This window comes from Haemaphysalis longicornis, unplaced genomic scaffold (assembly GCF_048455015.1).
Source record: "Haemaphysalis longicornis isolate Haplotype H1 unplaced genomic scaffold, Haemaphysalis longicornis Haplotype H1 scaffold_1, whole genome shotgun sequence".
NCBI lineage: Eukaryota > Metazoa > Arthropoda > Arachnida > Ixodida > Ixodidae > Haemaphysalis > Haemaphysalis longicornis.
Window position 1 is genome coordinate 224,648,908 of NW_027526203.1, and position 14,507 is coordinate 224,663,414.

Consider the following 14,507-nt stretch of genomic DNA (forward strand, 5'->3'; position numbering starts at 1 on the left):
CGTCATGTCCACAGCCACTGACGGCGTATGCGTGGCTTCTTCTCTTGTTGAGGTACTTTTCACTCGCAATACGGCGTTTCTCGAAAGTATCATCACACTTACAAAGAACAACGTTTATTTACCCTTCATCATCTTTGGTCGCTCGGCGCAACTTCTTCGGAAGCATATGTCGCTGGTAACGGTTTGCGTTCTTGACGACGACCACGTTTCATCCCTGGCCGTCGATGATCCTCCTGACCATTCCAATGAGAATATGCCAGTCGAAAACCACGTTTCATCCCTGGCCGTCGACGATCCTCCTGATCATTCCAACGAGAATATACCAGTGGAAAACCCCGCGACCATTATGCACCAGTGATATCTGCCAACCTACCCCATGCACAAACCTGCGAGCTTTTACATCTGCTGTCACCTTGTCAAGACTATTTTTTTAATCTTGACAACCATTCACTCAGTAACACAACCGCTGTGGAACATTGCATGAGCACCGGCGATGCCATCCGCATTCACCGAAGGCTCTACCACGTGTTTATCGCAGAGCCCAAAGCCATCTATGAGGAAGTATAGATTTATTTATTTATTTATTCAAAATACCTTATACAGGCCCAGCAGTGCATTGGGTAAGGTGGGCAAGAATAGCAGATAATCAAAAAATAACAACAGAAGTTATACAAAAGCTAGATATATAATACAGCAACAAGTCAGTGAAATAAGATAACATATTTCGTTAAGATATATAGCGGAACCTTCCCCCAACCCATGGGCGCCACCCATCGCTTTAGTCAGGAAAAAGAACGGCAGCTGGGGATTTTGTATCGATTACCGGAACCTAAACAAGGTTACCAAGAAATACGTGTACCCCTGCCTCGTAGCTATCATGCGCTTGAATGCCTTCACGGCGCAAAATACTTCGCGCAGACCCGTCAACAGTAAAGCGGCGACCTATAAGTACCTTTTTTTCCCATGCTTCCACCTCTCCCCCCGCTCCACTTCCAATTATTGATATTCCTGAGCCTGACCCCGACTTGGAGCTACCTTTTACAATGGCCGAGTTACGCATAGCAATCCGCCAGGGACGGCTTTATTCTGCGCCCGGTCATGACGGTGTCACGTGGCAGCACCTCCGAAACCTCCTGTCTGATGCCTTGCAACACCTTTTATGTCAGATCGATGACCTCTGAGAGCACGGACAAGTTCCAGAACACCTTAAACTAACACTTATTTTTCCAATCCCCAAACCCAACAAGCATTCCAGTGAAATCAAGAGCCTTAGGCCGATCTCCCTCACGCCCGTTATTTGCAAATTGATTGAGCGCCTTATCAACAATCGGCTCACACATTATTTGGAATATGTCCAACCGTATTTTCACCCAGCCCAAACAGGCTTCCGGCCCAATGTTAGCACGCATGATAGCCTCTGGCTTCTGTGTAGGTTAATTAACCGCCCCCACTACCATCGCGGCACTCCTGACCTGATCATGGCGGTTGATCTGCGAAAGGGGTTCGACAACGTTAGCCACCCGGTCATTCTAGAGGAACTTGCTCGTGCCTACCCCAGTGCGCACGCAAAATTGGATTAGAGCATTTCTCCGAAGCCGGCCTGTACGCCTTCACGGTTCGCACCCTGTATGGGAACCTACGACTTACTACCTCGACCGCGGTGTACCGCAAGGGTCGATTTTAGACCCTTTACTTTTCGACCTGGCCATTACCAGAGTAGCTCGACAACTTCAAATTGACTCAGGCGCCCGCTTCACCATATACGCCGATTATATCACGGTCTGGACGGAAGCGGCCAACTTTTATTCTTTAGAGGGCCAGGTTGTTGAGCTACAGGCCGCGGCTAAAAAACCTTGAGCTCACTCTGGTTCAGCTTGGTCTAGAACTCGCACATGAAAAAACCAAATTTCTGGCAGTATACGGTTGTAAGCCACCTGTGAGCACCCTCACGTACGGTGCAACGGCTTACGACCTGAACAAGGCCAACATCAAAACCATTCAGGTGCTACATCGGGCGACCCTCAGGACAGTCGCTGGCTTACCAAAGCATACACCCATTGGGAAACTGGAGCAAGCTGTACCTCTTCCTCCTATTGAAGCCATCATTGAGGAGGCCAAAGCCCAGGCGGACTTCAAAATACCCCTTACACACCAGGGACACGCCTTAGAAGCGTGGGACGCCCAAAGACCACCAGTACTTTCCGATTACCTAGTCCCCATAGCACCCTGGCAGCGACCAGAAATTGATACTTCTACGCATAGCAAACCTATAGAGCGCACTAATACTCTATTGCGACAGCGGCGAATCCGACGCCTCCAAAGGGATCGCCTTCAGAACGAACTGGACATTTTTACGGACGCAAGCGTAAACCATCACGGCGCGGGCCTTGCTTGGACATGCCCTGAGGCACCGGTTCTCTCAGGGTACACTACCATACTTGGCAAAGAACTTTCCAGCCTCGATGCAGAGCTGTACGCTATTACAGCTGCACGCTATGACAGCTATCGCCTTTGACTGTGACCCACCTCTACCGCCCTCCATACGCATACTCACAGATTCGTACGAGGCCCTCACAGCTTTGCGATCGTATGATTCGACCCACCCTGTCGTCCACGAAATTCTGTTTCAAATCCAACTCCTCCAAGGGGACAACACCAACATCCCCGTCGACTGGGTACCTGGCCACGAACCATTTTCTTCAGGCAACCAGGCGGCCCATGTGGCCGCTCAGGAGAGTTCCCCCTCTTATCCTCCACTGGTGCCTGGGGTAAGGCCGTCGCAATCCCCCTCTCCCTCCCCAGCGCTGCGTATTCACCGCACAAGAAGGACCGACGCACACGTCTAAAAGCCCTAACTCGAGCTGGCTACCTCAGCCGCGTATACCTCCTATTCCTCGCTCAGGCGAAATTTTTATTAACAAATATATTCCAAATTCAGCGTACACACCCGAAACACGTCGCAAGTGGTATGCCCCTCATTTGCCCCCTCGATATCCTTACTGCCGTACCACCACTCCATCAGATCTCACACAGCTAGTTTGGTGGTGCCCAGCTTTCGCCACGCACCGTACATTCAAATCGCCGCAACCCCATCCCGATCCACAACAAACAGATGCACAACTATTATATGAATAGCAGTTTATTCAATTAAAAGCGGTCTGGCACGGGTTGTTTGAGCGGGTCCTCCCCCGAACGAACTGGTGAACGTGCACAAACCCTACTGCGATCACCATGAACTGGCCCATGAATTGCAGGTTCCAAGGACAGGCCCAGTTATTGAGTCTACTTCTGCAGCATATTAACGCCCATTGGAAATCCGGAAAACTTCCCCCACAATGGAAAACAGCAGAGATCCGCTTTATCCCGAAGCCTAACAAGCCCCCATCTGAACAACCTTCGTCCTATTTCCTTAACATCTTGTGTGGGTATTTAGTAGAGCGCATGTTACTTCGACGTCTGCAACCCTACCTAGAAGCCAGGGATCTCATCCCAACTACAATGTATGGTTTCCGAAAAAATCTGTGTACTCAAGACATCCTTCTTCGCATAAAGGAAGAAATTCTTATACCAGCCTCCCGAAATTCACCTCGTGCTATTCTTGCATTGGACTTAAAGGGAGCCTTCGATAACGTCTCTCATTCTGCCATCCTCTTCCGTCTCAACGAAACAGGCTGCGGCTTGCGTACCTACTCCTACTTTGCCGATTTTCTCACCCACCGACAGGCAATCCTCAAAGTAGGCGATGTGAAATCTGATTCCATCACTCTAGGAGATCGAGGCACTCCTCAAGGTTCTGTTATTTCACCTTTGCTTTTTAATATCGCTCTCCTAGACCTCCCTCGTCAGCTTAAAGCCATCCCCCGTGTTCATCACGCACTGTATGCGGATGATATTACCATTTGGACTGACACGGGTTCTTTAGGTGAAATTCAAGATACCCTTCAAAAAGCCACTGACACTGTAAAACAATACGCCTCATCAATTGGCCTTCGGTGTTCCCCTCAAAAATCTGACCTCACCATTGTACGGAAAAGTCCCCCTGCATCCAACAAAGAATTAGTTCAAATTACCCTCGATGGTCAGTTTATACGTCCCAGACCCTCACTCAAGATACTTGGTGTTACAATCCAGGCCAATACACGGAACGATCAGACATTATTCAAGCTCACCACAGTATTCACTCAAGTTACCCACATGCTTCGTCGTATCTCCAATCGTCATCGCGGCATGAAGGAGGAAGACCTTCTCCGCCTTATCCGCGCCTTCCTCATATCACGGGTCATCTACATCGCCCCCTACCTCACTCTCAGCAAAAGTGACACGGAAGCCATTGATCGCCTCATCCGCAAAGCTAAAAGAAAGCTCTTAACCTTCCTATGTCCACCGCGACAACTAAACTGCTCCAATTAGGCCTTCACAACTCGGTCACGGAACTCACCGAAGGTCATCTTTCCAGTCAACGTCTCCGTCTAACTCAAGCACCAACAGGACTGGCACTTTTACACGAGCTCAAAATGTCAATTCCTCAAACCACGGACACAAAACCTCTTCCCCATAATTGGCGTCAATCCATTCGTGTCCGCCCTCTTCCCAAAAATATGCATCCAACTTTGCACTCCGGTCGTCGACACGCCCGTAGCCAAGCCCAAGAACAAATCTACGGAAAAAATCCTAACGTTTTGTACACAGATGCCAGCCCTTACTCCAATCCATCCCATTACTTAGCCGTAGCAACCACTAAAGACAAGATCATCACCTGCGCCTCAATCAAGACCACATCTACCTGGGCCGCGGAAGAATTTGCTGTGGCCATCGCCATCACTCAAACACCCGCCACAATTCTAATTACGGACTGTCAAGCCGTCTGTCGCAGCTTTTTATCAGGTTACGTGGCCTCAACTACGTGGAACCTCCTGGCTCAACACGCCTCCAACAGGAAGATCGACATTGTGTGGACCCCGGGACACTCCTCACTAACGGGCAATAATTTTGCCCATAGACAAGCCTGCGAACATTACCGCACATCAAGACATTTTCCCCCTCCTCCCCCGCATCTTACTAAAACAGAAGAAGTAATACTCCGGAGGCTTCAAACAAACACCTTTCCTCACCCAACTTGGCTACATCGGATGTACCCCTCTTAATACTCTGCCACATGTAAATTCTGCCCTAACCCATGTAGCCTCATACACATGATCTTGGGGTGCGCACACAACCCAGCCCTCCCTCCTTTACCCACTTCCCTTCCCCTTCCTGAGCTGTGGGAGAACCTGACGACCAGCGCCGGCTTGGATGCACAGCAACTCCTGGTGTCCAGGGCTGAGACAGCAAGGTCGTCCCATGGTCTCCTGGACTGAGGAGCCACTCCCACATCACAGGCTCACAATAGTTTTTCATCCTCCTTCACCTCCTACTGAGAACGACCCGCATTAATTTATTTCTTTTCTCTTACCCTCTCTCCCCATTCCTTTCCCCCATCGTGACCAGTGGTCATCCTTTTCTATTAAAGGTTCTCTCTCTCTCTCTCTCTCTCTCTCTCTCTCTCTCTCTCTCTCTCTCGTTGACTGACCTCCGCTCGGGGTGCTAGCAGATTGCTGTAGATGATCCCTACCGTGGCAAGACGCATGTTGCAACACCTGATGGCCTGTGATGCTTTTCGGTCTTTTAAATGCGTTAGACACATCCGAGCGCATGATGGACTCTATATTACGTGGATTTAAGTGGTACACGTGCGTAAGTTACCTGCATCTCGTCGCCGTCTTCTCCGCCACCTTTGGCAGTCAGATCGACCGATTTGCTGATGTACATGGTGTATTTTTAAGGGCTGATCTTCATTTAAACACAAAGAAATGTCGCTTTGTACACCGCCAAATAACAATTCTTTGCCCCCTCGTTGGCGTCAACGGCTTCACACATAATTCCAAGAAAGTTCGCGCCATACAGCACTTTCCTTATACGCGGTCGACAAAGGGCAGCTTTGTCGGCCTGTGTTCGTGCTTCCCCGGTTCACCTAGGACTTCGCCACTACCACCCGTCTCCTCACCACGCTTCGTCGCAAAAACGCAAGTTTATCATGCGGGCCAGAGGAAGAAGAAGCATTCTCAACCTTGGTTTTCCTGCTCACGGCATCGCCTCATTTACCACGCTTCGGACTGCCCACCCCAACAGAGGTCCGCACAGACGCCGAGGCTATGGGAACAGGGGATGTTCTGCTACAACAACAAGATGGTAATTATCGCGTTATTCCGTACGCACGTCGTCTGCTGTCTGCATCCGAGCGCAATTACTCCATCATAGAGCGCGAATGTCTTGACTTGATTGGGAAGTTCCCAAATTCGGTATACCTACGCGACTGCCCTTTCTCTGTTGTAACAGATCACCATGTACTATGGGGGCTGTCCTCTTTAAAGAACCCTAATGAACAACTTAGCTGTTCGGCTTTAAGATTTCAAGAATGCACATTCTCAGTCACGCACAAGTCTGCTCGCCAACACAGAAGTGCCGACTGCTTTCTCGCAACGTCGTCGACTCGCCCGCCTGATATTCCGACGTTTAATTCCGATACGTGCGTCCTGGCCACGTCGGATTTACTACACATAGGGGAAGAACCACACTGCGAGTCTTCCTTAAGAGCGCTAATTGGAAGCAGTGATTGGGCAACTCCTGACCCCTCTCTCTGCGTTTTCTTATTCCAGGATGGTGTGCTCTAGCGCCACAATTGCCATTCTGAAGGCCCAGAATTAAACATGTCACTCTCGAGCACCTGCGGTTGCGTTTACTACACCAGCTCCATGGAGGTGCCCACAACTGGTCACCTCGGCTTGGCCTGTACCTATGACCGCGCACGTTGTCGCTACTACTGCTCCGGTCGGTCCAGATCGGGGTAGCGCCGTGTCAGCGCATGTGACTCTTGCCAACGGCGGAAGACCCCACCCGTGCTCCCAGCCGGCCCACGTCACCGGCTAGTTTTCCGACTAAACTTTCCCATCTGACAACTTACTCGACCCTTTCCCTATGTTGACATCAGAATGCAAGCGGGTTGTGAATGGTAACGACTACACAACCTCTGCCGTCATCAGTCGCCCCTTTCCACAGGCTGTGCGACTCTTTCTTTCCGTGACGTCATTTTACAGCACGGCGCTCCTCGGAAACTTCTTACCGATCGACAGAGGTCGGTACTTCCTGTCCCGAGTTTTCCACTACCGCCTTCCCTCTTGCTTCCCCGGCGACAACGTTTCCACTGACTACCACCCTCAAACGAAACATCTTGCTTAACGGTTTAACTGAACACTCACAGTAATTCTCTATTTATACGAGGCAGCGGACTATCGAGATTAAGTCCATGGGTTCCCTTATGTCGCCTTTGCCTACAGCTCTTCTCGTCACGACATGACTGGCTTCTCCCCTGTCTATCTTCTCTGTGCACGTGAGCCAACGTTGGAAGAAGGAACGTTCCTGTTGTCCCCGTAAAAATTGTTTTTTTGTTGAGATTACGGAATGGAAGAGTTATTGTTATATAAGCAAGAATTATAATTGCCCCCATATTAATCCCAGAGGTGCTCAAATACTCAGAAATTTTGTATCTGATGATACTCCAGCAATTCACACATATGGAGTTCGGGTGGAGAAAGTGGTTCTAAATAGATTTGGGGTGGTGGCGCTTATGTTTGTACTCGGGTGTCATATATATTCTCTCATACACATAATTGTTTTATTTATTTAATTTCATTTAAGCTCATTCAACGTACAGGGACAATGTCTTCTTGATAGTATTACGCCATAGGCGGTGAAGGTGTTCATGGTTATTCTAGTTATAACGCCAACATGTACACCCGGCGTCAAAATAAGCCGGGGCACGCGAGCGCGTGGCAAAATGTATCGCCGCGACATCTGACGTTGCAGTTCTGGTGTCGAGACAGCGATGTGCGCGTGCGCGTCCAGCCACACTCGCTAGCCTGTCTTTTCCTTCGCTTCAAACGGCAACGCTGGTCACATTCAGCGCTTGGCGCCAGGGGCCACTTTCTTTGCTCAGCCCGTCTTGCTCGCGCACGCTTCAGAGGCCGCGGGCGAGGGTGAAGCTCTGCGCTGCTCTGACAAAGGATACATTGCAATGGGGCTGCTATCTTAGTTTTAAATACTGTATTCTTTTTTCCCGCTATCTAGACGCGAAAATGTCGGTCTGCCTGCGTGCCAATCAATTCAACTACACCGCCAAGAACAGTTTAAAAATTCTTAAAGGCAAGGTAAAAATACACAAACCATTGCGAACTACTTCAGCTTCTCCCATGGCTCATGCAGGTTCACAACATAACGAGAATGCCAGAGTTTTTTTTCCGTGGCGAGTAAACACGCTGGGTTAGTGTTTACGACCGCAAATAAAAATCGTCGGGTTAAATAACGTTCCAGAAATGTGAGACAATAGCAGGAATTAAAACAAAAAAATATGACCTGCTTAAGCTTCACCCAGCTGAAAAAAAGAAAAAAAAAAGAAATAGTCGCGCACTCCTAACAAATTGTGAGTGCTACCTGCGAACGGTGGAAAACTTAATTTAACTGAGCAAACGTTCATGGCATTCAGCAAACGAGAAGTGAAAGGGAAGGAGAACATGGAGGGTGTTAGGGCCGGAGAGGAGATGGTGTTACATTGCAGGGGTTGCAGAAGGCAGTCCTCTTTGACTGATTGATTGTAGGGTTTAACGCGCCGACGCAACGCAGGCGTTGAGGCGCGCCACTGTCGAGGGCTAGGGATTAATTTTGACCACATAGGGATCTTTAACGGGTGCCGAAATCTCAAACACACAGACGTTTTTGCTGCAGTCGTCTTTCGAACACATATTTTGTGAAGCGGGTGAATACGCGGGTAATTTTTTTAATGTTGCATTGGCGATCTCTGCGGCCCCGTTGCCATGTTACTTCCCATATACCATGTAAAACGCGACATAATTATTTTGCGATCTAGACTCGAGCATACTGCTCTCAAATATCCTGACCAGATTTTACATTTTCGCCGACCGGCTGTCGAGATAATTCTTTCCCGGCAACATATACCAGATTTTACATTTTCGCCGACCGGCTGTCAAGATAATTCTTTCCCGGCAACATATCAGGACTAGCGCCCAGTAAAGCGCTGAAGAAAAAATAACAAAAACCAGTAAAGTTTGGCGCCAAAGGCCCCCCGATAACATGAGCATGTATCTGCATAGTGATCATGTTGTTTTCAAATGTGGGGCACGGATGCAGCAGTGACGCTATTTATTGTTATGCGCTCAAGCTTACGATTGGCCGCCGCTTCCCCGCAAAACATATTTCGTGTGGTGGACAGGACAAGGGGGCTCAGTATATCAAAATGTCACCACGTGTACCAGTTGAAGATCGGAAGCTAATAACGAGACTCCTCGTGGAGGGGCTGCCGCAGCGATTCATATGCCAACGGACGGGACGATCAAAAACCGCGGTGATCCGAATAATTTGTGCCTTTCGCATGAAGGAAGGATTGCGGATGCCCAGAGGCCGACCAAGGGTCACAGAACATACCGAGGACGAACTCATCGTTGCGGCAGTTGTCGCAGACCCCTTTCTCAATGCTAGTGAAATCCGTGACGAGTTCTCTCTGGAAGTGTCCAAGGACAAAACGCCAGCGTTTGAAGAAAACCGGGCTTTCAAACTGTGTGGCTGCACAAAAGCCTTTCCTGGCTGGCGACAATGCCAGCAGCGGCTGGAATTTGCACCGAAGCACGAGCATTGGAGCCAAGAAGAATGGGGCACTGTCGTTTTTTCCGACGAATCCACCTTTTGTACTCGCTGGGATTAGCAGCGGCTGGTATGGAAGCCCTTGAATCCGAGGTAACCGCTGCTCTCACTTTCCCATGTCGGCATCGTTTGCTTGTTTGGAAATGGCGAAAGCTCTCCCGGCTTTCACCAACCAATTGCATGTTTTACGAAAAAATATTAAAACTCGTTCCACCGATTGTGATTGGTATCTACTGAACCAGCGCCGAGCCGCAGTTGCAACCATTTTCTCCAATGGCAATCTCTCTCCGTAGATTTCGTTATAATGACAACAAACTAATTCTCCAGCGTTTACAACTTCACTACCCAATTACGACACGTAAACGAAACTCGGCATATCAGTATAGTCGTCTTATCAGCAAATTTTAATATAATTGGTTTTTGAAATCGTATAACAACACATGAGTTAAAGCCGTTTTCTTTAATCATATTCCCACCGCAGATGTTCATGCCTCGCTGCGCAACAGGCTGTGTGGGAAGGCCAGCTTACAAACACCAACCTTCCGCCGATCTTCATAAAGTCGGCTTTACCTGTAGACACAGACGCATTGCTGGGAACTCCGGAGGGAGCGTAAAACAATACAACGACAGGCTGCAGTCAAGCCCAGCGAAAAACAGCGCCGCTGTTACAAATACCGAGGTGGGAGAGCATCTGGGATACAATTTTGTCACCGCGAGATGGGCAAGATTAGTTATCTGTCACAGCAGGGCAGAGCGAGCAACGCATCTTCACCCTCTTTTTCGGTTGCTGAAGCGTGTACGAGCAAAACATGTTGAGCAAAGACAGTTCCCCCTGGCGCCAAGCTCTGAATGTAATAAGAGCTGCCTTTTGAAGCCAAAGAAAAGACAGGCTATCGAGCATGGTTGGACGCGCACGCGCACATCGATGTCTCGACACCAGAAGTGCAACGTCAGATGTCGCGGCAATGCATTTTGCCACGCGCTCGCTTGCCCCGGCTTATTTTGACGCGGGGTGTACATGCCACGCGAAAAGGCCAATTCTGTATCAGCATTTAGGGAAGGAAGCTTTCCCCGCACGGACACTTTGCAACGCTTTGGAAACGGTTTTCCCGCAAATACAGTAGAATCACGATAAATGGAAATCGCTTAAACGGTATTGCCGCTTAAACGAAACAGTTGCCTGGAATTTGGTTGGTTTTGTATTCAGATAACGTAAAAAAACTCTCGGTAATCGGAACTAAAATTTCCGCATCACCGTGTAAACGGAACCAGAAATGGAACTTCTCGTGAAACCCACTGGCATGAGAATCAGCTTTTTACGGTTCCGGCTGTTTCGTTCTTGTTTTTTTTTCTTCCTCCGTGCTTTTTTAGCCTTGTTGGCCTCGTAAGCCTCGTCTCGTAAGTGGTTAGCCATGTTAGCGCAACCAATGCAACATCGCAGTTCTTGTTTCAGTCGTTCGGTCTCGATTCTAGACGCCGAGGCTACAGGGTTCATCTCCTGTCGCCTCGTTCGTGCCATCGTTGTGCTATTCGTCCTTCATTACCACGTTGCCGTATTCTAAATTCGGTGGCTTGTAAGCACTCGCGAAGTTGAGGCCTCTAGCCTCCGTGAAGATGCAGTTGCAAGGACTCAAACAAAAATAATTGACGCATTTTGTAGTGCACAGCGACTCATTGTTGACAAATCAACTTTGTGAATGCTCTGCCTACGCTTCTTGTAGTTTTCTTGCTTTCTGAAAACCATCAGCTACAGTCACTTTCTATTGGTTAGAGTTCCATGAAATACCCTTAGAAGTGTGTACGCACATAAATTTGCACCTTAGAACATCTCTCTCAGTAAACGGAACTCCTGTTAAACGGAACTAATTTTTCCGGTCCCTTGAAGTTCCCTTTATCGAGAGTCTACTGTATAAGCTTCTGATTAGACGGCCATTTGACATGTGCGTAGCTACCTACATAAAGCTTTCAATTTTTCTGAAACACTCCCATAAAAAATATGTGCATTGCCAGCTATGTATAAAAGAACTAATTGAACTACATCAGTGTATTAGTGAGTAGGCAAAGCAAATAAATTCATGTTGGGTCGCTACAATTTCTGACATATGGGAAGCAAGCCTCAAGAAAATATTTCGCCGAAGCTACCCTAAAGGTAGTATTCTCCAACCTTCTTTCCACCCCATAGAGATCATGCAGGCCGGTCGTACAGTACCTGAGCACTCACGAACAGAATGCAGTCCTTGCCTTCTCTTCTTAAACTGTAAATCCAGTGGGTCCTATATACAACCGTGCAAGTATAATGTTTTCGAACCATGCAAGCGTGCAGCGTGTGGTAGGGATATCGGATAACCCACCGTAAGGTTTACAAGGTTATTATGTCATCAGATCACCGCTACCCGACGCACACAAGCACACTTACAAGGCTCCTATGCAAGGGTGGGCAGGTAAAAACGCGTTATATAGGAAACATGCACATACGTGGGCAACAGATGGCAAACTAAGCGACGCGCGAGGTTCCAAGAATCTGTGCTGTGCGGAAAAAAAAAAAACCAACACGTTCATGGAATACGGAGCAGCAGTTCAGACAATTTTTCATTTCCCCATGAATATCAGATACACACGGTCGCGTCTAAAAGGCTTCGTTTTCGGAGTCGCTATCCCAACACCGTGGTGGCCTATGCAGTTATAGGCCAGAGAACATATTTTGTCGAGGGGTGGCATGATGAGCGGTGTCGCCTTTCACGTCGAGATCGGTACGTAATTCCCTTATTCAGTACTGTCGGGCGACTGTACAATTGACGCAGGACAAAATCCAGGTTTTGACACTCTGTCTAGTCACTATGATTTGGCCATCATTGAACGGTAGAAAAACGCATGACTGAATGGAGTCTTCAATGCCCAATTACGCCTGCTGTACTTACGCCCCCTTACGTGCGACATTTGTAAACTTGGGTTCGTCCCTTAAAATATAGGCTTTTCCCCTATACTGTTGCTGTTCTTTATGTTTAAATTTACAGCTCACATACATACGCCCATACATACAAACACACAGACACACACACACTCACAAACATGAACGCGCGCGTCCAATCAGGTTTCATGGCGCCAGCAGCGAGCGTCTCTGTTGTAGGCCTTCTGGCGTCTTCTTTGTGCCTCGCAGAGTATTTTACACGACACGTTGAAATGAAGACCTATTTCTCGTGATCGAGAGACTTTATCTCATTGAAGCTTGTCTTCACCGAAAGGGTACTTAAAGTCGTCGAACCTTTATTTAGGAAGTCCGAGGTGTCGGGAAATCGAATTGATGACTTTATTAGAAGGAGGAGACCAAGAGGCCTTGTTGTGGCGGGGTACGGAAATAAGCTTAGGGGAAGAGGGTTCATATGAAGCCTTTTCACTTCACTGACAGCGTTGCCTTAAGCACGTTACGTCTGGTTACGCCATCGGGGCACCATACGGACGCTTGTAGTCTGAGCCGATGACAATCCGTGTTTTCATAAGGAACCGTTTGAGAGTCACAAAGGATGCGCTTGAGCGTTCGCATGATTACGCATGCAAGTCAGTTTGTACCGGCGCAAAGCTCCTCCCTTCTGTGACGTGACTGCTGTGTACGGTGTTTAGTTCGACAACGTGTGGAGGCATAGGCAAAAGTGATAACTGGCACCCATTCAGTCTTGGCTGGCGTTATCGCAATCTGCAGTACTCGGAACCGCTATCGAAACACCGAACAAAGGGGAGGAGCTATGCGCCGGTCTTGACTTCTAGCATGCGTAATCGTGAGAACGGCAATTAAACTTCGCAGTTTGATATCTCGGAGTACGGACGTGCTAGAAGAATTCTGCCAAATGAAAGGGCGTGGAAACGCGATTGCGTCTAACTTTCCAATACAAACATGCCTGGTTACTGTAGCCACTAAAAAGTTAATTCAACAATTTTAGTTAATTCAGCCATCGACATCAATATTTACCTTTCAATTATGTGTCTCCCTGGGCGCACAACCTCAGTGTAGAAGTGGTCTTCACGTAACTCTAAGCGCCTAATTAAAAAAAAATTACACCATCTTCCCGCGAGGGGAACCATGGGGTAGATGCAACGCATCGGGGGTTGCCGTTGCGTTTCCGTTATGTTAGCGATGTCAGCGTGTGGATTGCTGTTGTTGTGTATCCTATTTACGCAGCATGTTCACCCCCGATGCGTCGCATCTACCCCATGGTTCTCCTCGCGGGAAGATGGTGTAAATTTTTAACCGAGCGCAAGCTGCGCGCTAACGCACAGCTGGCACGGCGACGGGAGCGAGCGCAGCCGAGCGCAAGCTGCGCGCTGACCGCGCTGACGCCCCGATGGCGCTGCGGTGAGAGCGGCGAAGCGTGCAGCTGCCACGGCGAGGAGAATGGGGGAGAGATGCGAACTACGCCGCGACAACGACGCGGGACAAGGCGAGTTAAAGAGGTGCGTTGCATCTAAAAAAAAACCTGCCGACTTAACTTTGATCACCCTGTATATCGTTTGAAGCCCATAGCTGGTCACAGTATTTTGCCAGGGCACTACAGTGAAGCGGCGTTGGTTGTGCGTCCAGTCATTCGCCCACGGCATGTTTAGTCGCATGTCAGACACATCTGCATGAGTTACGGTTCGCATGAGACTGGTGGTGCGGCGGTTCCGGCGCCGCGCGATTGTCGGAGAGGACTCACGACGTACGAGACCGACAAGGCAGTTATTTTAATTTCGATCGTACGCCCACTGTATGGTCGCGCCAATGA

The 14,507-nt window shown here is 48.8% G+C and overlaps 1 protein-coding gene and 1 long non-coding RNA gene across 2 annotated transcripts in view; one reads left to right on the forward strand and one right to left on the reverse strand.

Moving 5' to 3' along the window:
* The window catches only part of LOC144142313 (pancreatic lipase-related protein 2-like), a 93,973-nt gene extending 80,013 nt beyond the window's left edge, over positions 1 to 13,960 (reverse strand). Inside the window, exon 1 of the mRNA XM_077673755.1 lies at positions 13,715 to 13,960. The gene's annotated coding sequence lies outside the window, so the exon portion shown is untranslated. The remainder of the gene's footprint in view (positions 1 to 13,714) is intronic.
* Position 13,961: 1 nt separating this feature from the next.
* LOC144142355 (uncharacterized) overlaps positions 13,962 to 14,507 on the forward strand; it is a 58,935-nt gene continuing 58,389 nt past the window's right edge. Inside the window, exon 1 of the long non-coding RNA XR_013316957.1 lies at positions 13,962 to 14,196. This is a non-coding gene — a long non-coding RNA (uncharacterized LOC144142355). The remainder of the gene's footprint in view (positions 14,197 to 14,507) is intronic.